Source organism: Astyanax mexicanus, chromosome 12 (assembly GCF_023375975.1).
Source record: "Astyanax mexicanus isolate ESR-SI-001 chromosome 12, AstMex3_surface, whole genome shotgun sequence".
Taxonomy (NCBI): Eukaryota; Metazoa; Chordata; class Actinopteri; order Characiformes; family Acestrorhamphidae; genus Astyanax; species Astyanax mexicanus.
The window spans coordinates 45674935-45700586 of NC_064419.1; the positions used below are offsets into that span (position 1 = coordinate 45674935).

At 40.1% G+C, this 25652-nt stretch overlaps 1 protein-coding gene across 1 annotated transcript in view; it reads right to left on the minus strand.

The window, feature by feature from the left end:
* The window catches only part of agbl4 (AGBL carboxypeptidase 4), a 678742-nt gene that overhangs the window by 111737 nt on the left and 541353 nt on the right, over positions 1 to 25652 (minus strand). The gene's annotated exons all lie outside the window — the stretch shown is intronic.

Genomic DNA, 25652 nt, shown 5'->3' on the forward strand with positions numbered 1-25652 from the left:
TGATCTACAAGTTTACCTAAGGTCACCCCGGGTGAATCACTACACACTGATGGTGAGTGTTAGTCAGAAACTGTTGGACACACCCAGTATGCAAATAGATTGTGACAGAAGCCAATAGAAAAGAAGCTGTTAATGGCAACAGACTAAACTCAGTTATTATAAGTTGGTTCAACTTAAAGATCTCAGTTTCAGTGTACATGCGCCCACAAATGTTTAACTAGCTCAAAATAGTTGAGTATTGTTTAGAAATATCAGAATTTATGTATAACAGACTCAATGGGTCTCTCCTGTCTGTCTTTGTGTTTTTTCTGCCCTTCTGTTTGGTAATTTACCTATCTACTTGATGTTTGTGTGTTCCTTCCCCATGTGCTCCTCTGCATGTGGCCCTGTGTGTTCCGCCCCTTTTTACTAGTGTTCATTTGTAGCTCCGCCCCCTCGTTACCTGTCCCCAAGTGTCTCCTGTTTCCTGTCTACTTCTGTGTATATACAGTATATAGCCCTTATGTTTGTGTTTCTTTATTTCTTGCCAGTTCTTGTTTGTTTTTACCTCTGTTATATTCCTTGTTTCAATGGTTACGTTCACATTGCTCAAATCCTACATTTTTTTTTGGACCAAAGGACCAAATTTTGGTCCGACCAAGAGAGGTGGTCTCGGTCCGGATCTTCTGAACCATGGTCCGGTTCTCCTGCAGTGTGAAAGCGCTTTTCTGGATGGTTCCAACTTTCGGACCAATTACAGGAAGCTGAGCAGGCGTTCCTCAACAACGGCAGCAGAAGAAGAAAAATAACCAACTACTACTGACTGAGCGTTCAGTCCCACCCACTTTGTCCACACCACGCCTTGTCAATCTCGCAAGCTTGTAGTGTAACACAGTATTTAAGCCGGACACATTATATTTAAAGTCCGCTAACTGCCCTGTACATTGTTTACTTCCGTTCAGAGGCGGAGCTAAGACATGATGCTGACAAAGTGGGCGGGACTTGACGGCATGACGCTTACAAAGCGGGCGGAGCTGGACGCACTGGACGTCCAACTCCGCCTTCCTGCAGGCTGCAGTCAGTACCCTCTCAAAATAACCGGAAAAGAAGGAAAAATGAGCCGTGGATACACTGTTTCAGGACGAGCACGTTCGTTTGGTGAATTTGAACTAACCTACAGTACTGTGCCTGAAGTTGCTGCTGGTATAAAAAACACAATAGCAGCACTACTATGGACGCATGTCCTTCTAAAACCAATCAGCGTCAAGTTAAGGAAAACGCATTGATACGTAAGTGATGATGAAAGGAGACGATGTAGGAGTATCACACAAAGGTCCGGACTTTCAGGTGTGAAAGCACCCTAACTCTCTGAATAGATGAACAGATCAACAAGGAAGGAAAATACTGTATGAAGGGAAAGTCTTGAATGTACTGGGAATAGGAATTCCAAAACTCATAAGCTCAATAATGCACAAGAAGACCTGCCACCCACTGAGGACAGTGTAGTGCCCCGAGGACTCGAGACTCGAGTCTGGGACTGGAGTCTTGCCTGGACCTGGAGACTTGGAGGGGGTGGAGGGTGGGGTGCATTAAGAGCGTCAGGAAAACACTAATGAAATATGAATTATTAGAGCTGTGTGTTGGAGAGTGGAGCCCAGGTCTGTTCCCACAGGAGCGCCTGTCAACAGAGGAGAGAACGGCGGAGAGACAGACGGGGGAACAGCCCCTGACCTTTACTGTCAGACAAGAGACTGAGTGAGAGACCTGAGAGAGAGAGAGAGAGAGAGAGAGAGAGAGATTGACAGTGTGAGAAAGAGAGAGAGAAAGAGAGACAGAAAGACGGTGGGAAAAAGAGAGTAAAAGAGAAAGATTGAGAGCAAACAAGAACAAGAAAAAGACTGAAAAGGAGATTAAAAAGAGTGTGCGAGTGTGTGTTCCCAGCAAACATGCTTATGTGTTGCTAACATGGCAAAGGTGGGTTCCAGGTGGGTTCTGAATGGTTTTTAGTGTATCTGTTTTTTACTGGGACCCAGTTGGGCTTCCCAAGTCTTATAGCCCATTATATACCATTATAATATTAAGTGGTTCCCATTTAGGCCCCATACACATTTTTACACACTTTTACACCTAAAAAACTCTTGTTCTTGAACCAGTTCGATTCAGGCTTATAAGAACTGTGGTGCTTTTCTTTGATAGCTTCTGTGACAATGGAAATGAAGAAATTAAAATTATTGTTCTTTGTTCATAAGCGTTAGTTTAGAAGCGTAAACCTTTGTTCAGGCGAATGTCTAGGACACATTAAAAAGACACATAGGACCCGTTAAAAATCAATAAAAAGTTATCCAAAAGCAGCGTGTAAGACTGGTGAAGGAGACCACCATGCCAAGATATATGAAAACTGTGATTAAAAATCAGGGTTATTCCACCAAATATTGATTTCTGAACTCTTAAATCTTTATGAATATGAACTTGTTTTCTTTGCATTATTTGAGGTCTGAAAGCTCTGCATCTTTTTTGTTATTTCAGACATTTCTCATTTTCTGCAAATAAATGTTCTAAATGACAATATTTTTTTTTTCATATTACATACATACATAAACCTATAAACAGCAAAATCACAGAAACTTACTCAGAAATGGAAGTGGTCTCTTTTTCTATTTTTCCAGAGCTGTATATGGTATTGAAATTAAATTCATATCTGATTTGTATTTATATTTAGAAGAAAAAAAAGCATATAAGGAGAGGAAAAATGCAGGTAGATAGAAGGAAAAATGAACAGAAAACAGATAACGGACAATAAGCCCAGTTGCAGATACTGGAACTCCTCGATAGCTCCTGTGATGCTGGAGAAGATGAAACCGAAACTTCACAGGAAGCTCTTCCAACACTTCCTTTGCACATGCAAGTCACTTTGGGAGCGTGAACTGTTGGCTATACTGCAGGTCATATTAAAAATATGCTATAATATGCCACAAATAAACAGCTAGGTTTTAGGAAGCCAAACCCTCACCACACACACACATGGGCCACATGTATCTGGAGGCAATAATTGTGCGTTCTTCACACATCGTATTAATGAGGCCTCAACAGCAGCCCTGATCTGGCAGAGGAGAGGGGAGCTTTTAAAGAGCAGCAAGATCACAGCAGAACCGCACTCACTCCAGTCCAGCCTCAGGCTACTCCACTCATAATGTGTCAAATCCAATTGGCAGCACTGTGAGTCCTGTTGTCCTACTACTGCGTTCTGTATCCGTATCCCTCTATCCAAAGGGCAAAATAAGCAGACTGACAAAACTGACATGGCAAAAGACATGGGAAAGCAGTGTGTTTATGTATCATGCATAAGTTGTGAGGTGTTATCTTGTGCCACTGTCCAGCATGCTCATGGCAAGGCCATGTTAATTAATGAAGTTTGAAAAAAAGGCCCAACAGTGGGTGCCAGACAGATGGGATATTCCATTTCGCAAAATTGCTTGATCCAAAGTAGACAACAAAGTGAGTAATAATGATCATGACTGGTGGTATCTGGCTAGAACTGTCCATGATTAGAGTAAGTGAGTTTGGCAGAAATTGCATCCAAATTCATGCATAACCCCCCATACAGGTCAGTACAGTGTCCTTTAGCGTCTATACATGGTTCATGGCAAACGTCATAGGACAATACTAATTTCAACTAATGCTTAATATCTTCATGTCATCGGATTCTACAACTCCTTTTCGCAGGGGATCCATCCATCCATCCATCCATGCATCTATCCATCCATCGACTATAAGTATGTCTATAGTCTACAGCTGCACAAAAAAGTATGTGAACCCTTTGGGATTATACTTGAATTTCTGCACAAATTGCTCATTAAATGTGTTCTGATCTTCATCTAACTCACAACAATAGACAAACACAGTCTGCTTAAACTAATACCATACAAAAATGATATGTTTGCATGGTTTTATTGAACACAACATGTTAACATTAACAGTGAGGGGGAAAAAGTATGTGAACATTTGGATTTAATAACTGGTTGATTCTCCTTTGGCAACAAAAATCTCAACCAAACGTTTCCTGTACAGTCAGGAGGAATTTTGGATCATTTCTCTTCACTAAACTTCAGTTTCAGTTCAGCTATAACATTCTTGGAATATCTGGTGTGAATTGATCGCTCTCTTGAGGTCATGATGCCAGAGCATCTTAATTGGGTTGGGGAGGTCAGGACTCTTCAGAAGGCCCAGTATTTTCTTCTGTCAAAGCCATTAAGTTGTTGATTTACTTCTGTGTTTTGGGTCGTTGTCCTGTTGCATCATCCATCCTCCGTTGAGCTTTAGTTGGCGGCCAAATTTTCCTGCAAAATGTCTTGGTAAACTTGGGAATTCATTTTTTCGTTGATGATGGCAATCCGTCCAGACCAAAATGACTATCAGTGTAGATGTATTCCTAAACTCCCACACTATTTTAACAGCATGGGCACAAGGTGATATAACATAAAATAAGCTGTTGATGGGGTGTAACATAGCAAAGAGCATCGCCACATGCCTTGCACAGGTTGTAAGATAGGATCCTATGTGTTTATTCACAGCCGGCTGTATAAAAAGACTTGCTTCGGAAACCCAGTAACCCACTGCGGTCATGGAGAAACAGCTTCTTAGAGTTGAGTTGAGTTTAGTTGAGTGAACTCCTCATTGTATGCAGGTGCAGGGCTGGCGGGCAGACTGCTGGAGTGTGTGGAGTGTGTTCACACTGCCTTCACTTCCCATCAAACCTCCCACCGCTTACACACACCACGGCTCTTTCTCTCATGGCTTTCAGTGCTTGAAGACAGCTTTGCTCTCGCCATGAACTCACTAGCATCTCCACTTGAACAGAGCGCGCTCTCGCTGTCACGTCCTTCACACTCCGCCCAGCGAAGCCCGGAGAGCAGACAGCAGGCTTCAACGGGAAGCACAGCGCGCCGTGTGATAGTCAACAGAGAAGGGCAGCCCCGATCAACAGGAGAGCGCGGGCGGGAGGCAGGAAGCTTCAGACGAGTGGAGAACGCGGCGAGCTCCGTGACAGGCTTCCGCGCAGGGCCTCGCTCGGCCCGGCCTTCTGGGAGAAGTACCTGAGGTATGTTTTGGCGTGAGAGAGATGAGCGAGCGGCCGGGTGACGAGACGGGAGGTGACAGGCAGCGTCTCCTCAGAGTCCCGAGAGGACGGAGCCGAGCTGACAGACGTCCAGGAGACCAGCAGGAAGTCGCAGTCCTGCCACTGCCTCTCTCTCACTCACTGTCTTCACTCTGTTCTGACTCTTTGCTTCAATCCACAGCACACTACTCGGCATGTTCAGTGACGGATCCTGGTTTAGTGGAGACTTGGATGTCCTAGACGCCCTGCCCACGTTGAACATCGATTGTACATCTAATATACGCATCTAAGATTGCTTCTAGTAGAATTGTAACACTTCCATTCATCAGCTTTTATCATTACGGACAAAGAACTAACTATTGTTTAGATCATCAGAACTCCACGCCCTTTCTGTAGAGCTTCATCTACCTCAAGAGAGTCCTCAGGAGAGCTGCATCCATCCTTATTAAAGACTCTACCCACCCCGAGCATGGACTGTTCACTCTTCTGCCTTCATTACAGAGGTACAAAGGTGTGAAATGCAATCCCAATAGGTTATAGAACAGGTTCTTCCCCACTGCTATCAGACTTCTCAATCTACCTCAGAAATAACCATGCATATTACTATCTACACATTTAAATGTCAAGGACATTTCTCAAAGGCACATGCTCACTTTACTGCACTACTAAACTTTTGCACTTTTTTGTATTTCCCTGCTGTAAATAATCATGTACTTTCTTACTTCTTATATCCATAACACATCACTCTTATCATGTACATATTTCCATCCTGGATGTAAATTTAACACCAATTTAATATTTATATTTAGTTTGTAGTTTATAGTTATTTCTTGCTTTATCGTACATTTTCTATTCTTCTTTTATATTTATGCGGTATACCTGGTGAGGAGCAAAGAAAGAATTTCATTGTATGAGGAAACTTGTTTCTTATTGTGCACATGACAATAAACTCTTTGATGTAATGCCAAGATCAGACTACACAACATTTTTTTGTCAGATTAAGCAGATTAAGCAGCCATCTTGCAGCCATTTTGAGTTCGTAGGTCTTTACGAAGGAGGAGAAAAGAATTTGACAAGCATGTCTCTAAAACAACTATTAGTGACAGCATTAGGACTTTCTGGAGGAGATAAATATGAATTTATTGGCATGAGCAGTGGAACTGTGTTCTCTGGAATCATGGCGCTCCATCCAATATTGTATATGGGTTTAGATTGGGATGATGAGTTGAAATGGTGGACATTCTGTGTCCTGACCTAAGGACACAGAACTAAGGATCTGAATACGTTACTGGATGCAATCAAAGCAGTTTTCAATCTATTGGAAATCTATTTCTGGACAGTAGAGACAGTTACTCCAACAAAAGCAGGATAAACTCCTTTTAATAACCTTGATTTTAGAAAAACAAAAAAAGAGCAGGTGTCCCAATACTTTGCTACATAGAGTGTATCCTTCCTCTCCATTCTCTCTCTCTCTCTCTCTCTCTCTCTCTCTCTCTCTCTCTCTCTCTCTCCTTTTCATTCCAGCCGCCTCTCCCTCCATCCATTTCTGTGCTTGACCCCTTTCTGTCTCCTTTCCCTGATCTCCTACCTGTGTGCCCCTCCTCCTCCCATCTCTCTGTCCGTCTTTTTCTTCCCTTTCATTTCCTCTCCCCTCAGGGAAGCCAGTGACGGGCACTCCACTGGCCTCCATCTCCCACTGTACCCAAACCTGCTACAGCTACACACACACATATACAACACACACACACACACACACACACACACACACACAAATATACAACACACACATCACACACACACAAATATGAATTTGAAGTGGCTTGGCAGACTAAAGCTATGTTCACACAGCAGGTAAAAGTGGCCCAAATCCAATTTTCTATTCAACAAATTCAACATATTCAACAAACGCAACCATCATGCAAACAAAATGAAGTTTCAAATGTTTGAAAAGAAACTTTGATCATACTTTTTAAAAAGCACAATATAGTGTGTTTTAAATAAATAGACAACTATGAAGTACACTTTTAGATTTAATGCAACCCAATAAACTTCTAAAATACTTATTTCCAAATATACTTTTGTACATTGTTAGCAAAGCGTGTGAAAAACAGCTGTTACAGTAGTTCACTTAAAGTACAATGGATCATGTAACTTTTTAGAAAGTAAATTAAATTACTACTACTAATTAAAAATATATATGTAAGTTTGTAACACAAAAAATTGTAGTACAGTATATTCAAATATATTTTTATACCCAACGAAGTGTATTAGAAGTATGCTTCTTACAAAAGACCGGAGCACGAAGCATATTTGTACTCTAGTGTAAATAAATCACATATATTTAACATCAATCCTTGGTAAATTTCAAATTTATAATAGTAATACAGTTGAAATACTGATTAAATGTATTATAATTTTACTGTAAGCATATTTAAAATATGGGGTTACATACATGATTTAACATAGTTCCATTTTAGTACAGTTAAGTACACTTAAGCACAATTTAGGTAAGACTTTTAAACTATTTTTATACTGTAATTAAAGTATAATAAGTACAAAAAAAGTTGTTCCATTTTAGCACTCTTTAAATATACTGACAAGTAATAATAATGCTCAATATACTTTAATCTACTTTTTTTTACTAGGGGGGATTAAAGGAAAACTTCAACGTGAAATTAACTTGGGGTGTAATTAATCATGATAACGAGTACAAACGTTTGTCAAATAGCCCACCTCCATTTACCGCGAGCGTTCCAAAATTCAGCACTTTTATCTGATGCTCCCAAAAGTCTCATAATGCTAGTGATAGGGGCATAGGGGCATTACTAGTTCCTTGTTTTAAATTACAGAGCTCTGACAATTCTACCAATAAAGTGTGGAGCTACTTTGAGCTTGTTGTTAATGGTGTATTTCTCTTCATGGGCAATGCTATGCACCTATCACTAGCATTGTTAGCCTGTTGGGAGCATTGGCTGGTTGGGAGCAAGTGCTGTATTTTAGAATGCTGTCCAATTACATTTTACACCAGATTTCTCCTTTTAACCACCCCAAAAAATCATCCATTCCCCTCCAGAAGTTCATACATAAGACCCATTTCAGTCTAAAGTTTTAATAATTGTTCCTGGTCATTTTTATCTTCCTTTCGGAAAGCATTACAATTCAACACTTCCTTCAGGCTATTTTTGCTAATATTTCACAGACATATATGTACATGTTTATGTGGGCGGGTTACTGGCTCTGCTGAACTGGTAGAAATAATTAAAAATGCATTAAAATGTAGAGTACTCAATCGCTAATATCCACACCAGCGTTCACTACAGAACTTCACTGAACTTAGCAAGATCTCACTCCCAACATATTCAGCACATCTAACCCATTCAGCACCATCACCCAAACAAAAAGAGCTTAAAGGCAAAAAGACATGATCATACAAAGCCCAGATTAAAACCCATCATCCTCCAAACTGGTTGTGTTGGGCACACAATTCATCTCAAGCTGCATGGGATGGATTATCACAGAACACCATTAGGAACCTCTACAACTCCATGCCAAGTCTTCGGACATGTTGCAGTGTTACACATACATCACACACCACTTCTGTACGTGTAGATCAATTAATTTGTAATGCTAATTTGACAATTTTTTCCCTAATATTTCACAGACTATAAGTGTACATGTTTTTATGTGGGTGGGTTATTGGCTTTGCTGAACTGGTAGAAATAATAAAAAATGCTTTCAAATGTAGAGCATTTACTGCAGAAGTTCGATGATCTCTCCCCCAACATTCAACACGATCACCCAAACAGAAAGAGCTTAAATCTGACATGTTGCAGTGTTACACAGCGTTCTACTTCTGTATGTGTGGATCAATGAATTGATCTACACATGCTATTTCATTCTACAATCCAACACTTGCTTTAGGCTATTTTGCCTATTTTTGCTAATATTTTACAGACATATATGTACATGTTTATGTGGGTGGGTTATTGACTCTGCTGAACTGGTAAAATGCTTTAAAATAAAAATAAAAAATGCTTTCAAATGTAGAGTACTCGTGCACTAATATTCACTCCAGCATTCACTGCAGAACTTTGCTGAACTTAGCAAGATCTCACCCCCAACATATTCAGCACATCTTACCCATTCAGCACCATCACCCAAACAAAAAGAGCTTAAAGGCAAAAAGACATGATCGTACAAAGCCCAGATTAAAACCCATCATCCTCCAACCGCGTCCAGAAGTCGGGTTTGAACCCTGGTTGTGTGGGGCATTTTCTGCCATGTCTAGTGTACAGTCAGGCCAATCTCACGGCTAAGACTGAGCTCAAAAGGAGGCAGCGCCGGGGCAAATGAGGCCGCTCCGGACTAATATAACGCTTTTGTGTTTCTTCGCAGGCCAGAGAAAGCGCTCGGTTCCCCGGCCGGCGCTGACAGCTCCAGGTCTCAGTAAATTAAAGTTCACATCCTCAGACGGAGTCATGGCTGACACTTAGCGGCTTTTGTCCGGCAGAAGCTTCAGAGCAACGCCGACCAACTCATAGCATACTAATCACGCGGGCTCTGAAATTTTAATACTCATTTGACACGCACAAAAGGGCATAAGTGTGTGTGTGAGCGTGAGTGTATGTATACGAGTGTGTGTGCGCGCGCGATGGTGATCGTGGCAGTGGATTGAGAATGGAATAATTTATCATGTCTAATTAATTATTCTCAGTAAAGGAGGGGAAGATGTCATCTCCATGTGAAGCTCCTAACTCTGCAGCACGGTTAAAACGCAGAGACGTGCGGAGATAAACTCCCACAGTCTTCTTTAAGCGAGGACGCCGCTGCGGTGTATTTGAAGTCCTCTCTCAGCTCCGCGCCTTTCGCCACGCCTGTTTAACCCCCCCTCAGCCGTCTCCCCGAGCCACCCCCCCCTTCTCGCATCACTGCTTAAATAATACAGACCGCTAAATGACCGCTACGCACTTTTAAAGCAAGTTTTCTGAAGATAAATGCAACAAAAAAGCAAAAAAATATCACACCTTGGATTGCTGTAGTGTCTCAAACAGTCTCAGGCCACAAAAGTGCATAAAGCTGCTTTCCTGGCTAACCCTATAAAAAGGCCCTCTGGAATGCTATTTCAACAAGGCGATGTTCCTCCACATACTGCTGCCATCTCAAGCAGGACACCATTAGGAACCTCTTCAACTCCATGCCGACCAATTAAAAATAATTAGTTTTTTTTGTTTACCTAATAAATACCTACGTTACGTCATCATCAAGTTTGTATGCGCTTCTATTTAGTTAGATTTACAAAAAAAAAAAAAAAAAAACTGGTACCACTTAAAATAAGACTATCTTTATAAAGGGTTTATAAATGGTTTACAATTAGTTTATTAATGGTTACTAATTAGGTTGTAAATGCCTTAAAAATCATTAATAATCAGTTATAACACATACATAGAAAGGGCAACAATATTGACGGCTGTGGGTTCACTCTTTGGCAACAACAGGTCATTGTTGCCCTTTCTACGTATGAATTATAACTGATTATTAATGATTTTTAAGACATTTACAACCTAATTAGTAACCATTAATAAACTAATTGTAAACCATTTATAAACCCTTTATAAAGGTAGTCTTATTTTAAAGTGGTACCAAAAACCCTCTATTTTTGAGGCGACGTGTATGCTGATCCTTTTTTCATAAAGTAAAAAAGAAGCACTCCTGATTTAGCTGTGAGCTATATTAGGGATGCACAGATATATTATTATTTTTGGCCTTTTGGCCAAAAATTATACCAGTGGCTGAAAGCCAAATACAAAATATTAAATAGTCATTTTTATTTGGGCTGGTTTTCATTCATTTTGCCATTTTTTTCATCATTGTGTGTAAAATAAGTAGTTTACATGTATTATTTTGTCTTGCTAGTCCAGTATAATTCCTACAAAATCAAAATGAGAGACCACTTAAAAATTATGAGTTTCTTTGATTTTACCAAATCAAATTGAAAATCTCTAGAAAATAATCAAGAGGAAGATGGATGATCACAAGCCATCAAATCAAACTGAACTGCTTGAATTTTTGCACCAGGAGTAAAGCAGCATAAAGTTATCCAAAAGCAGTGTGTAAGACTGGTGGAGGAGAACATGATGCCAAGATACATGAAAACTGTGATTAAGAACTAGGGTTATTCCACCAAATATTGATTTCTGAACTCTTTAAACTTTATGAATATGAACTTGTTTTCTTTGTATTATTTGAGGTCTGAAAGCTCTGCACCTTATCGTTAAGTTGACTATTTCTCATTTTCTGCAAATAAATGCTCTAAATAACCGTCTGGCAGGAGATCCCTCTCACCCACTACACAGCTTCTTCAGCCTGCTGTCATCAGGGAGGAGACTGCGGAGTCTCGGGGCGAGGACCAGCAGACTGCGAGACAGCCCCATCCATCAGGCTGTGAGGATGCTGAACTCTCTTCCTGCTCTACCCCCCATCCCAATCCTGCCCCCAGCACACACTCACTCAGCATCCTGAACCCCCCCACTAATAAAGTACTGAAACTCTGCACTACAATGCACAAAGTACTGGTCCCTTCCAACGGACTTGCACTACACAACACCTGCACTACTGATATACTTGCACTGTCAATACGCACTTTAATTCCACTAATTAAACTGTGAACTTTAAGGACTTACGCACCCATTCACTTTACCAGCCTTAAGCTATATACCATATACCGTATTTGCACTACTGTTATTTACTATTTTTACTGTCATTCCATCTCAATCACCATCAATATTGCACTATTGTCTTACGTATGTTTATTGTGTCTTGCTGTATTGAACATATAGTGTCTCCCACTCTTTTATATTATAATTATATATCTATTTTTACTTATTTACTTATATATCTATTCCTCCCCCACACCACTGCACCTTGTTTTTGTCTCATGTATGTCTATTTGTGTCCCTGCTGTATTGTACACATAGTGTCTCCCATTCTCCTTTATCATATCTATTATCTGTACTTGCTGTAAAATTGGGAAGGAGAGTAACGTAATTTCAATTCTCTGTATGTCCTGTACATATGCAGCATTGACAATAAAACTACTTGACTTGACTTGATATTTTTATTTAGAATTTGGGAGAAATGTTGTCTGTAGTTTATAGAATAAAACTACAATGTTCATTTTACTCAAACATAAATAATAATAATAAAAAAATAAATCAGAGAAACTGAAGTGGTCTAAATTTTTTCCAGAGCTGTAGAATATATTAGCCTATATTAGTCTAAAGTCGCCCCTACTCACATCACTGCCTAAATAATACAGAATTTTAAATGACTCTACACACTTTTAGGGCAAGTGTTCTTTAGAAAAATACACAGATTGACAAATAAATAACACACCATGGATTGCTGTAATGTCTGCTGTAAGCAAATATGTAAAAGATTAGATAATTCTACAAGAGCATAAAATTATAATACAGGCTCTCAGAGGCTTCTTTTGGGTAGTGTACCTCCTGGTGAGAGATTGTCAACTGCTAAACAAGCCTCTCTGGGAAACACTCTGAGATATTTTGCCAAGTTAGAAGGTAGAATTTAAAAGGGGCCGGCTCATTGGACGGAAAGGACACACACTCTGGTACGCTATTTCAACAAGACAACGTTCCTCCACATACTGCTGCCATCTCAAGCAGGACACCATTAGAAACCTCTACATAACACCAGTAAGACCACTAAATGGATATTGAGCACTACACAGTTTTTAGGCAATTTTCTGAAAGAAAAAAAAAAAAAAAAACGCAGATTGACAAAAACAGGATTGCTGTAATGTCTCTAAAAGAGGCTCCCAGATGCTACTTTTGGGTAGTGAATCGTCAACTGCTAAACAAGCCTCTATGACACACTCTAAGATATTTTGCCCAGTTGGCAGACTTTGAGAGGGGCTGCATCATTGGACTGAGAAAGCAGTACCATCATTATTTTTCGGTCCAGAAGATCAGTTGTCAAAGTGGTGTCTTCATTACAGACACTTTGATAGCCTAATTTTACGTTAATGACATCCTGCAACCAGTGGCCCTACCTTTTCTAAACAAACACTCAACAAGACGTTGACGTTTCCTCCACATACTGCTGTCATCTGAAGTAGGACACAAAAGTTTCACAAAAGTTTCATTCTATTCCAACATCTCTTGGCGCGCTGTTTGCTCTTGTGAATGAGTTTAGTTCACATAAAGAGATTTTTGCAGGGTTTTTTCCCCAAGGAGACCTGAAAACTTTTAAATAAACCCCACGCCAGCCCTGAATTTGTATTCACCCAATCAGCTTTTAATTAAAGAGGAACCTCGCTCTCTCTCATTTCGCAGAACAATCAGATGCATATGGAAAGTATGCATTATTTACATACCATGATCCTTCATCACGTCGGAGGGGCCGTCAGTCATAATTCCAGCATAATCAGTATCTATGAATATTTCATCCCATCTGAAACTTCAAACTCAATAAAGTATTTAAAAGTCTTTGCTTCTTCTCCACCTCAGGAGAGACTATGCTAATTCCGACTCTGCCGTGGGAGACTCACGCTGGTAAAGCTAATTTCATCAGGGGGCTTCATGTAGAAGCACCTTTAGGTAGCATGTAGCACCTCTACTTTGAATGAAGGGTGGAGGGGTGGAGGGGGGGGGGGGCAGAGTGTTTTATTATTTAGTTGTTAAATCGTGGTAAATTATAGATGAGCTGTCAGTTATTCTCTATTCTTTGAAGTTACAAAAAAGGTGGTAAAACTATAACATGCAATTTAATCTATGCAAAAGCAGAACTGATGTAATACCACATAAACAGCTCTGAAAAAAAAATACAAATTAAAAGACCACTTCAGTTCGTGAATCAGTTTCTCTGATTTTTACTATTTATAGGTTTATGTTTGAGTAAAATGAACATTGTTGTTTTACTCTATAAACTACAGACAACATTTCTCCCAAATTCCAAATAAAAATATTGTCATGTAGAGCATTTATTTGCAGAAAATGAGAAATGGCTGAAATAATTTAAAAAAATGCAGAGTTCAGAAATCAATATTTGGTGGAATAAACCTGGTTTTTTAAACACAGTTTTCATGCATCTTGGCATCATGTTCTCCTCCACCAGTCTTACACACTGCTTTTGGATAACTTTATGCTGCTTTACTCCTGGTGCAAAAATTCAAGCAGTTCAGTTTGGTGGTTTGATGTTCTGTGATCATCCATCTTCCTCTTGATTATATTCCAGAGGTTTTCAATTTGGTAAAATTTAAAGAAATTAATATTTTTTAAGTGTTTTTTCCTTTTTTTCAGAGCTGTATATAAAATGTTACACCTTGTGTAGCCCATGTTTGTAGGGTTTCTTCTTTTCTTGGTAGTTTCTGTTCTTGTCTTGTGTTCTTGCTTGTCTTTCCTAGCCGTGTGCTCCTAAAAGTGCCACTAAACCCTAAAACATATTTATTTTTCCATTAAAAACTGAAATGTGTTCCTCCTTTGAAGTTATAAAACTCACCAGTCCTGCTTAAAAAAAATTATAAACATTTCCTAATCTTTAAAAAACACTTTTACTGTGGTAATTTCCGCCTCTGCAGCTCCTCTCAGGTTCAACTGTGCTATAGGCATTTACTTTGATACGCAGACACATTACAATATGCAAATCAGTCAATCAATAATCCCGCCCCCCTGCTGACATCCAACCATCTGTGTCTCACCACTATCAGAAGCACACTGCTGATGCTTCTGATCAGCTCTCCCTCCTGTCCCGCCTCTAAACCCATACATCACCCAGTGCCCCTCCCAATCTACCCCTGCCATTTTTAGTGGAGCAGTATTAGCATTAGCTGCTAACCGTGCTAAGCACAAGCTCTTTGGTTGTTCAGAGGTGAGAATTATTGGTCTAACACTTGCTAGCACTGCTGGAGCAGTATTAGCATTACCTTCTAGCAGTTAGCTGCTAATGCTAATGCTTCAGCTTTAGTGGAAATCTGGAAATCTATGGTTACTGTAAATAAATGGAAGTTCCTTAATCACCAAAATAAACAGTTTTCCGGAGAGAAATCTGTGTAGATTAACATCCAGCAGTCGATTTACTTGTTTAACTCATCTGAAATGTTTTGTTTTTTTTTAAGAAAAGATTTTTCAGTTTTGTTTAGCTGAATTAGAAGGAAAACATGGCGACACCCCTGTTCCTCACTAGAGTTACACGAAATGTGCCTTATTATGTAGTGTGGCTTATAGTGGATATAATACATAATAAACTACTATTCCTGTCTCTACTGTCTAATTCACAACGGTTTTAACCTCTATAGTACATGGTGACAAAAGTCATGGGATACAATACTAGTCCTGTGTCCCATGATATTTGGAATGTCAGTGTATTGCATACAAAAAAAAAAAAAAAAAAAAAAAAAAAAAAAAAATATATATATATATATATATATATATATACTCGATTAGGAGTTTAATTGCATACACATATACATAAGTAATGGGTGGACAGTGTGTGTATGTGTGTGTGTGTGTGTATGCGTGGGGGTGGCGTGGGAGGGTATTCTATCAGGAATACTAAGAAGGTGTGTTGATTAGCATAGCAGCGAGGCGAGGTCCTGTGACAGTGACATTAGCCGTCAATGTCAGGCAGCTCTGCGGCGCCTCGGTGCAAAGTGCCCCATTTGTGCCATAATTAGCTTAAACGCTCTGAGTATGAAAAATTCATGATAGCTTTGGATTTTTTAATTGAGGGAGCATTCTGCATTAATCGAAGTCATTTAGAAAGCCTTCTGCTCTAGACAGACAGAGAGAGAGGGAGGGAGAGAGAGAGAGAGAGAGAGAGAGAGAGAGAGAGAGCATGCTAACCCATTTCCTTTGCAGTGAGCAGTTAATTCTAATAGGCCCAAATATGCCAGAATATAACACAACTCAATCAAGCCCCGTCAATGAACTGATATCAGCCCAGAACAAGGGAAGAAAGGAAAATATGAGGCGGTCACGGCTAATAACCTTACAATACTACCAACACACACACACACACACACACACACACACACACAAACACACGCTTTCACAAACTATGCTTTTAAATGGAATTTGTTTGGGTAAATGATTGTAGTTATAATCAAACCAATGACTATATATATATATATATATATATATATATATATATATATATATATATATATATGTATTTAACAAGGTTTACAAATATAAAATACTTCCTAAACAAACTAACCTTTTTGAGTACAGTAGTAGTGATGTAAAAATAATACTCCAGTAGATACAGATACAGCATTTTAGTACTAAAGTACTTTAGTAGTGAATTAAAATAATACTCCAGTAGATACAGATACAGCATTTTAGTACTAAAGTACAGTAGTGAAGTATCTCACTCCTTTGACGCTGCAACTAAACAAGCACAACCTAAATCTGCTTCAGTTTAACGGTGTGTAATTTGTCAAGATCAGTAATTGAAACATTTTTAAATGGGTTTTCTGTGTTTGTCTGAAAGGGTTAAAGGAAAAGCTGGGAAACATGTTGAGAATCATCTGTGCAGGGTCTTTGAGGGCCTTTTAAAGTTCAGCCCTGATGAGTTAAAACATCACAACACCACAAAAAGACACTCTCTTATATAGGCCTATAGAGTCTATAGCTTCCACCCCCCCAAACCCCACCCCAATCTCCATTTCCTCCTCTTCTTGTCTTCAAAACTAAAGTATTTAACCTCTTTCACATTGAGGGCCAGACCGAATCAATGTGCTCACATCAATATACCATAGCCATAAAAAAACAATTTACCCCAAGCAGATTTCTGCCATTGATTAGTCTCAGGACGATGGAGCGGCGCCGCCGCCGAGGGTGCGTACAGGTTAATGGCATTTACCGGCCTCTCCGCGCTGAGAGCAAACGACCTTCTTTAAAAGATAATTACTACAACAACAGAGGAACCGGCCGAGAAACAGTAAAGAGCTAAAGCGCCGGCGAGCGCCGTCCGCGGCCCGTAAAGCAGCGAAGATAAAATATCGATTTATTCGAACCTGTCATCGAGAAGGAATCGCTTTCACGTTGCTTTTCTGTGGCCTGAGAACGAGTTTCAGCAAAGCTTTCAACTGGAAAAGCACATTTTGTCGCCTCAGGCTTTTTCATGTATAAATTTCATGTATATATAGCAGAATGCATAAGTGTGCGCATGTAACCTGCCACTTACAATCTGCCCTTATACTTCATTGTATTAACTGCTCTGCTGAGTTTGCCATACTCTCATACATACACACACACTCACACACACACACATATGCATGCACTCCCACACACTCCCAACTGCGCCACCACTCTGGAAGAACCCCACCGTTTATTATGTGCCAGGGTCTCGACACATGGAATTTTAAACAGCATCCCGTGATCTTATTCATTTCCTCATTCTTTCTCCAGAATGCCCCCAAACTGCGCAGTCTCCATCACTCTCGCTTCGCCTGCAGCACAAATAGACCACTCCCCCTTTTCCTCCCCCAACCAATCAGCTTGCTTGCTTCATCCGTCAGCAGCATCAGTCAGAGAGCCGGCAGCAGTTCTATAGACCTTTACTGATAAACTGGCCTATACCTGTATATCTGTATTATGTTAGAAAACATTATAGCAAGTAGCTAAAGTAGCTATTTCATTTAAACTCGTTTTCATTCCGGCTTCTCACCGTTCAATAAAACCCCTATCCAGATAAATCTCTCCATCCAGATAGAGTGAATCTGATTGTGGTTGGATAAAAAGAAATATAAACATCATTCTGTATCATTCTGACTCCCTATTGGTTTATACTGTGATCCATCACACCTGCACATAATGTAAGGGAAAGAAATTAATAAAGCCATTAAGAACAAAAGCTTAGGCCACACCCACCTATAGAGTCCTATAGTGCACTACTCTACCTTCCCAAACCACATTTCTCTAAAGTAATAATGACTATAATGTTACCAGATTTAGTAGACAAAACTGTAATTCTTAAAAAAAAAACCACTTTAAAAGAAAGTCAAACGAGTGCTGGATGTTAATCTACTCCGATTTATCTTCTGAAAACTGTTTATTTGGGTGAGTAAAGTGCTTCTGTTTATTTACAGTAAGCTTAGATTCTCCAGCACTAAGGCTGAAACATTAGCAATAGCATTAGCTGCTAACTGCAAGCGCTAGCTAATGCCGCCCGACAGTGCTACACTAAGAAATCCTGAGTGTTTTGAAATATAATCAAGAGGAAGATGGATGATCACAAGCCATCAAACCCAGCTGAACTGCTTTAGTTTTTGAACCAGTAGTGTAAAGAATAAAGTTAACCAAAAGCAGTGTGTAAGACTGGTGGAGGAGAACATGATGCCAAGATGCATGAAAACTGTGATTAAAAACCATCAGGGTTATTCCACCAAATATTGATTATTTCTGAACTCTTAAAACTTTATGAATATGAACTTGTTTTCTTTGCATTATTTGAGGTCTAAAAGCTCTGCATCTTTTTTTTTTTTTTGTTATTTCAGCCGTTTCTCATTTTCTGTAAATAAATGCTCTAAATGACAACTTTTATTTGGTATTTGGGATAAATGTTTAAGGTAGTTTATAGAATAAATAAAAAAAATGTTCATTTACTCAAATATAAATCTATAAATAGCAAAATCCAAGAAACTGATTCAGAAACTGAAGTGCTCTCTTAATATTTCCCAGAGCTGTAGATATACAGTAAAGTAAAATTACCTTATATAATTTGAACTTCATTATTTGACACCTCTGCTGATCAGATATCTGAATTGTATTATTATATAGCTCCTTTAAGCCTCATTATTCTATTATGGCCACCACACACTACTAACCTTGAGTTTGACCTTGGCCACCCCTAATCTTTTGAATAGTGGAAGCTTGCATGGGCTTTTAGCAGAACGTTTGATTATTGAGCTCCCAGATGACGCCCAATTAGACCTTCTCCCAGCGGCGGGATGATGCTCAAGTTGTGCTGCTCCTGGCTTGAAGGATGATGAAGCCCCCCACCGCTGCTGACTGCATGACTGCAGTGAGTGCATGATGGATGCTGGGCTGGGAGAACGGAGGAGATTAAAGACACCCGTGTTCAGCATGTGTCTGGCTACAGCAAGCAGCTGAAAAATAGTGGAGCTGGGAGTCACGGGGGGCTTCGGAAGGTGCCACGAGAAGCTCTTTTTTGCTTTTTTTTGCTTTTTTTTCGCTCACAACAGAACCGCTGGGATGTGCGTCCGTGACTGCAATCTCTTCTCTTCCTCCTCCGATACATTCATCTCTTCTTCTCCTCTCTCTTTTTTTTTCTTCTGTAAAGGTAATGGTGCTTCTCAGTCATGAGGATGGGGCCCGGGGGAAGTCGCAGCTGAAAACATCCAGCAGTAATAACAGTAATAGTCTGCGTAAAACCTGCCATTTCTCCGCATTTTAATTGAAAGCGACTGCATTGTAGCGGATCTGTCACCTAATGCGGGCTAGAACCACCACCCCGGGGAGGATCATGACTATACATGCCGCCTCTGATGCACATAAAGTCAGGAGACAATGGAGACCCCCCCTGATTGACTGGCGCCCAATTCTTTCCACCCAATTTAAAGACGTTCTTCGGGACAAAAGGCCTTGTGGAGCTACGGGGTTCTATAGAAAAGTAACAATGCTATTAAAGTGGCGTCGAAATAAAACGCTAGAAATAAAGCGTGCATCCTTTGTTACCTTCACGGGTTCATATCGCAAGAAAAAGAAACGCAGGCTAGAATAGAATCATTATAGAAGCAGTTAAAGCATTTCGGGCTAGGCTAAACGGAACGGATGCGGTGGCGGCAGGAGGTGTTGCAGAGGAACAGTGTGTTCTGAGCAGCTCTCTCTCTTTCGTGCTCTCTCTCTCTCTCTCTCTCTCTCTCTCCCTTTCGTGCTTTCTCTCTCTCATTCTTTCTTTCTCGCTGAGAGCACGTATGGCCCTGCGCATGCCGGCCCACAGCTCCAGCTTCATCCATCATTACTATACTGAATCATCTCCCTGTCAATATCCCTCACTGCAATACATTACCGCCATGTGGACACTGTTAGCGCTAATGACATTCAGCAGTCCCCTTGGGCAAAGAGAGAAAGAGAGAAAAAGAGAGAGCGGTATAGCGAAAAAGAGAGAGAGAGAGAGAGAGAGAGAGAGAATGCATAGAGTCTGCAAAAGGTAAAGTGCACACGGCACTAAAGGCTGTACTCACTCTTAAAAATGAAGCTGCCAAAAACAGTTCTTCAGAGCAATGCCATATACTAAATTAAAATAAACTAAAAATAAAATTAGTATAGTATAGTGTAAAGTATAGTGGTGATCGCAATATTAAGCAACAGTTTTAACTCTTAAAGAAGAGTATTAAAGAGCCACTAAACCAGGGGTCAACTATATGCGCATGAGGTTGTTTGAACTATAATGAAAAATATAAAAAAAATGCTTCTCTGGGGAGCTTTTGTTTACATTGCTCCCCAGTCTCTCCCCCGTCGCACTTGGAAAGTCTGCTCCCTGCTCTGCTCCCTGCTCTGCTCTCTACTACTCTGCTCTGCTGCTGAAAGCTTGCTCTAATCTTAAACTTCTACACTTTTCTCTGTTTTCCTCTCTTTTACTCTCTTCACACTTACTAATCCACTTTTAGTCTGCTTCCTCTTTGCTCTACACACCTATTAATCCACTCTCAGTCTACTTTTATAGACTTTTTTCCTCAGGTTTGCTGGATTAGCTGTTTGCTGCTGCAGTTTGTTTGTGTAAGTTTCTAATTTCAACTGAAACAAGGTGAGTGCTTTTTTTTTTTCTCTCCATGGCTTCTGCTCAGGTTTACTCCTGTTTAGAGTGTGGCATGTATAGCTTAGATCCCTTGTCCACCGATACTGGTAACAATAGTGGTATTTGTACTAAGTGTGAGATAGTTAGCACCTTGGTGGATAAGGTGAATAAGTTAGAGCTGCACGTCCGGGGTTTAATAAGGGATAGACAGCAGGATTCACTGTTAGCAGCCCCGGGTGTCTCAGGGAGAGTTAGTACCCCCTCGACTCCGGCCTTAGAGCCCTCACAGCGGGGCGAATGTGTAACGTCTCGGCGGCATAGTCGAAAGGCTAAGGCAAATGCTACCTCAAAGGCCACAGCCAGCCCACCTGAACACCACGCTCCCCCAGTTCACGTGTCAAACAGGTTTGCCCCGCTCAGTGAAGCACCAACTGAGGAGCCTGTTAAAGGTACTCTGGTGATAGGAGACTCTATCGTCCGACACGTGAAATTAGCTACTCCTTTAGGGGCACCAGCGGCAACAGTTACTTGTTTACTGGGAGCCAGAGCACTGGACATTAGTGGCAACCTTAGGTTGATAGGGAATAGGAGATATTCGAGGGTAGTAATTCATGTAGGGGCCAATGATATTCGTCTGCGGCAGTGTGAAGTAACTAAGGCTAATATTAAAGAGGTGATTAAACAGGCCCAGACGCTGTCCGAGGAGGTAATCTGCTCTGGCCCCATCCCAATGAGGCATGGTGATGAAGCTTACAGCAGGCTTTCTTCGCTGAACCGCTGGATGTCCAAGTGGTGTGCAGAAAATCATGTGGGCTTTATAGATAACTGGCTACACTTTGAGGGCAAGCCTGGTCTTTTAGGTAGGGATGGTGTCCACCCCACGCGGGAGGGCGCTGCCTTACTTTCATGTAGCATAGCTCATAGTCTTTTAGCTAGTCGGCAGAGTAGTATTAGAAGCTGCTGACAATCCAGAGCCGGGACCAGGCCGCAGACAGAGAGGCTAACACAGTCAATCTAAATAACTCAACTTACATTAAACAATCATATCCAGACTGTAGAACTAACACTTCAAGCCTAAAGATTGGTTTACTTAATATTAGATCTCTAAATTCAAAAGCAGTTCTAGTGAATGAAATGATAACTGATCAGAAATTCGATGTTCTGTGTCTGACAGAAACCTGGATTAGGCCAAATGAATATGTAGCATTAAATGAAGCCGCCCCTGCAGGCTATAATTATATACACAATCCGAGATTGTCCGGTAGAGGAGGTGGGGTCTGCATACTTTTCCAAAGTACCTTAGTTAGCAATCAGAAACACTATGATAATTTTACTTCTTTTGAGCTTCTTTACACCAGTATAATTAATCCAGTTACAAAAAAGAATGCATTTTCCTTAATTAATATCTACAGACCACCAGGGCCCTATTTAGAATTTTTAAAAGAATTTAGTGATTTTGTCACAGACGTAGCAGTAAGTAATGATAAAGTGATTATAGTTGGAGACTTCAACATTCATTTCGAAAAATTGGATGATCCATTAAAAAAGGCATTCACATCGATTTTAGACTCAGTTGGTATTATTCAAAATATAACAGGACCTACTCATTACTGTAATCATACTCTGGATTTAGTTTTGACCCTGGGTGTGAGCATAGATAACCCGAATATTCGTTCTCAAACCTCCGCAATTTCAGATCATTACCTTCTTTCATTTAAATTACATCTTAGTCATAATATACGTACATCCCCTAGCTACTCTGTAAAACGTTCAATTACGCCTTTTACAGCCCAACAATTTACAGATAAGCTTCCCAATTTATCATCTATAATGTACTTTCCTGTAGACCCAGTAGAACTAGACAAACTAACCGAAGGTTTAGAAAATACCTTTCGCTCTACCTAAGATGTTGTAGCTCCCCTTAAACATAAAATAGAGAGACAGAAAAAGCTTGCACCGTGGTACAATGATCAAACTCGTACCTTAAAGCAGTTAGTACGAAATTTAGAGCGTAAATATCGGTCAACTAAACTGGAAGTGTTTCACTCTGCGTGGAAAGACAGTCTTGTTAAATATAGAAAAGAACTTAATAAAGCTCGCTCAGCGTATCTGGCCTCACAGATCGAGATAAATAAAAATAATCCTAGAGTTCTCTTTAGTGTTATTTCCAAATTAACTAAAAACCAGGCAGGTACTGAACCTCAGATTCCAGCCATTCACACCAGCAATGATTTTATGGACTTCTTCAATAGTAAAATTGAAAACATTCGGGATAAAATTAAACAGATAAATGTTACATCCTCTCGGTCATCTGGTCTGGCTGATCTAGAACAAAACCCTGTCACCGAAGTTAGGTTGGAAGTCTTTAACCCACTTCCACAGCTAGAACTAGAGAAAATTATCTCCTCTTCAAACAGCACAACCTGCACACTTGATGCAGTTCCCACAAAATTATTAAAGCAGGTACTACCAGATATAATTAAACCTCTGTTAATGATAGTAAACTCATCGCTCACCCTAGGCCATGTACCCAAAGCCTTTAAAACAGCTGTAATAAAACCTCTGATCAAGAAACCAAATCTTGATCCTACTGTACTGTCTAACTATAGACCTATTTCAAACTTACCGTTTATTTCTAAGATTTTAGAAAAAGCTGTGGCCCAACAACTTTGCTCTTACCTGCAAAGAAACCAAATCTATGAGAAATTTCAATCTGGATTTAGGCCTCATCATAGCACTGCAAACACTGCAAACAAATGATCTACTTACAGCTGCCGGCCAAGGCTGTGCTTCCTTACTCGTACTTCTCGATCTGAGCGCAGCCTTTGATACAATAGATCATGCTATCCTTTTAGAAAGACTAGAAAACATGGTTGGTGTAACTGGAACTGCATTAGCATGGTTTAAATCATACTTAACCGATCACTATCAGTTTGTGAGGATAAATGATATGTCTTCCAGTTATACCAAGGTAAGATATGGAATTCCACAAGGCTCTATATTAGGACCATTATTATTTACATTATATATGCTCCCACTGGGCAAAGTTATTAGAAAACACTGCCAAAGTATTATATAATATTCTAATTTTCTGAGACACAGATTTTTGGGTTTTCATTGGCTGTGAGCTTCATAATCAACATCAACAACTTTAAAAGAAATAAACGCAGAAAATAGACCACTCTTTCACATTTTGAACTCAACTACTGAAATAAAGTAACTTTTTTAATGATACTCTAATTTTTTGAGATCATGTTATGCATCATGTTGCTTAGTGGTTATGAAACTGGTGGTATAGTATCCCAGGAGGTTGCTCAGAAGTTGCCAAATGGTTGAAGTGGTACCCTTTTTTACATTTTACATCCAATTCATTCCTATGGAAAGAAGGAAAAAAATCAATAGTAAAACTAATAACGGCATCATTAGTGAGATTATGTTTCTATTCAATGATGCTTATATATACACTGCATGTTTCACAGCATGGTACGTTTATAAGGGTACTCTGTGTGTGTGCACGAGTGTGTGTGTGTGTATAAAAGTGGCTGGGTGGTCTGATATTAACTCCCTGCCTCCCCAATAAATCAGACAACCCAGTGTGCTTATCTCTCTTTGACACTCAGATCAATCTAGCTTTTAATCCCGAGCCCTCTCGCACTGCGCCTCGCCTCGGCGCCACACATCAAACACACACCATCTCTCGCTCAGCACAGCCTGGGTGTGTGTGTGTGTATGTACGTACATCCTATCCAAAGTCAAAGCCGCAGGATGGTAAGGTGGGGTGGGGGGGGTGGATCTGATCCTGCACATATAATACACACCAAATAAGTAAATATCGGGAGAGCTGTCTGAAGCCTCTGGAGTCTCGTAAGGTATAAAACGCTCTCAATAAAAGAGAAGAACGTGCAGTTATGTGAATTATATACTGGGTTAAGGGCTCCTGTGTGGTTTCCATGTCAGAACCTGCAGAATATATGGCCATATGGCCAGTCTAGGCTGCTCTCCAGGCTTCTAGGATGCACTGGGGATTGGGATTGTGCCTGGAAGAGGAATATAAGTGGTACATGTTAAAAACTTAAGATGAAACTTAAGGATTACTAAAGAGAGGCACCGCACCTCGGACTGCTGTAAAACTCACCAAGATTAGACATTTGGACTTGACCCAAGAGGGCATACAAGTGATTCCCTTACTGCCTGTTAAAAAGGCTCAGAGGCAACTTTGTTTTTTGTCTTTTTGTGCCATTTTAGCAACATGTTGGTTATTTTAAGGCATCGACAATGTTCACGACTTAAGCATCACAGACTTAAATCAGTGTCTTCATATGAAGGACTTACAGAAAATGAAGTATTTTAGCTGGTGGTATCTTTTCAAACAGTTCTTTAATATTTGTAACCCTGTTGTTTGTTTGCATCGCCCATGAGTTTCTATCAGTATTGGGTTTTTATTTAACAGTTTTTTGCTGCAAAACATAAAAAGTGCTGCTCCTTTTCCTGTTAAAAAGGCTCTCAAAGGGTAGTGCACCTCCTGGTGAGAGATCACTGACTGCTAGACATTCCTCTATGATGTATTTAAAGGTATTCTGTCCATGCTTTTCCACAGTCAATGTTTTTAACCATGTTTTGTCGCTAACCAAAAAGTGCTGCCCCCTTTTTCCTTAAAAAGGCTCTTTGAGGCAAATTCTGGGTAGTGTACCTCCCGGTGAGAGATCGTTGACTCCTAGATATGCCTCTACAATGTACAATAAGACGTTTTTGCTCAGTTGACAATGGTAGTGAGGCA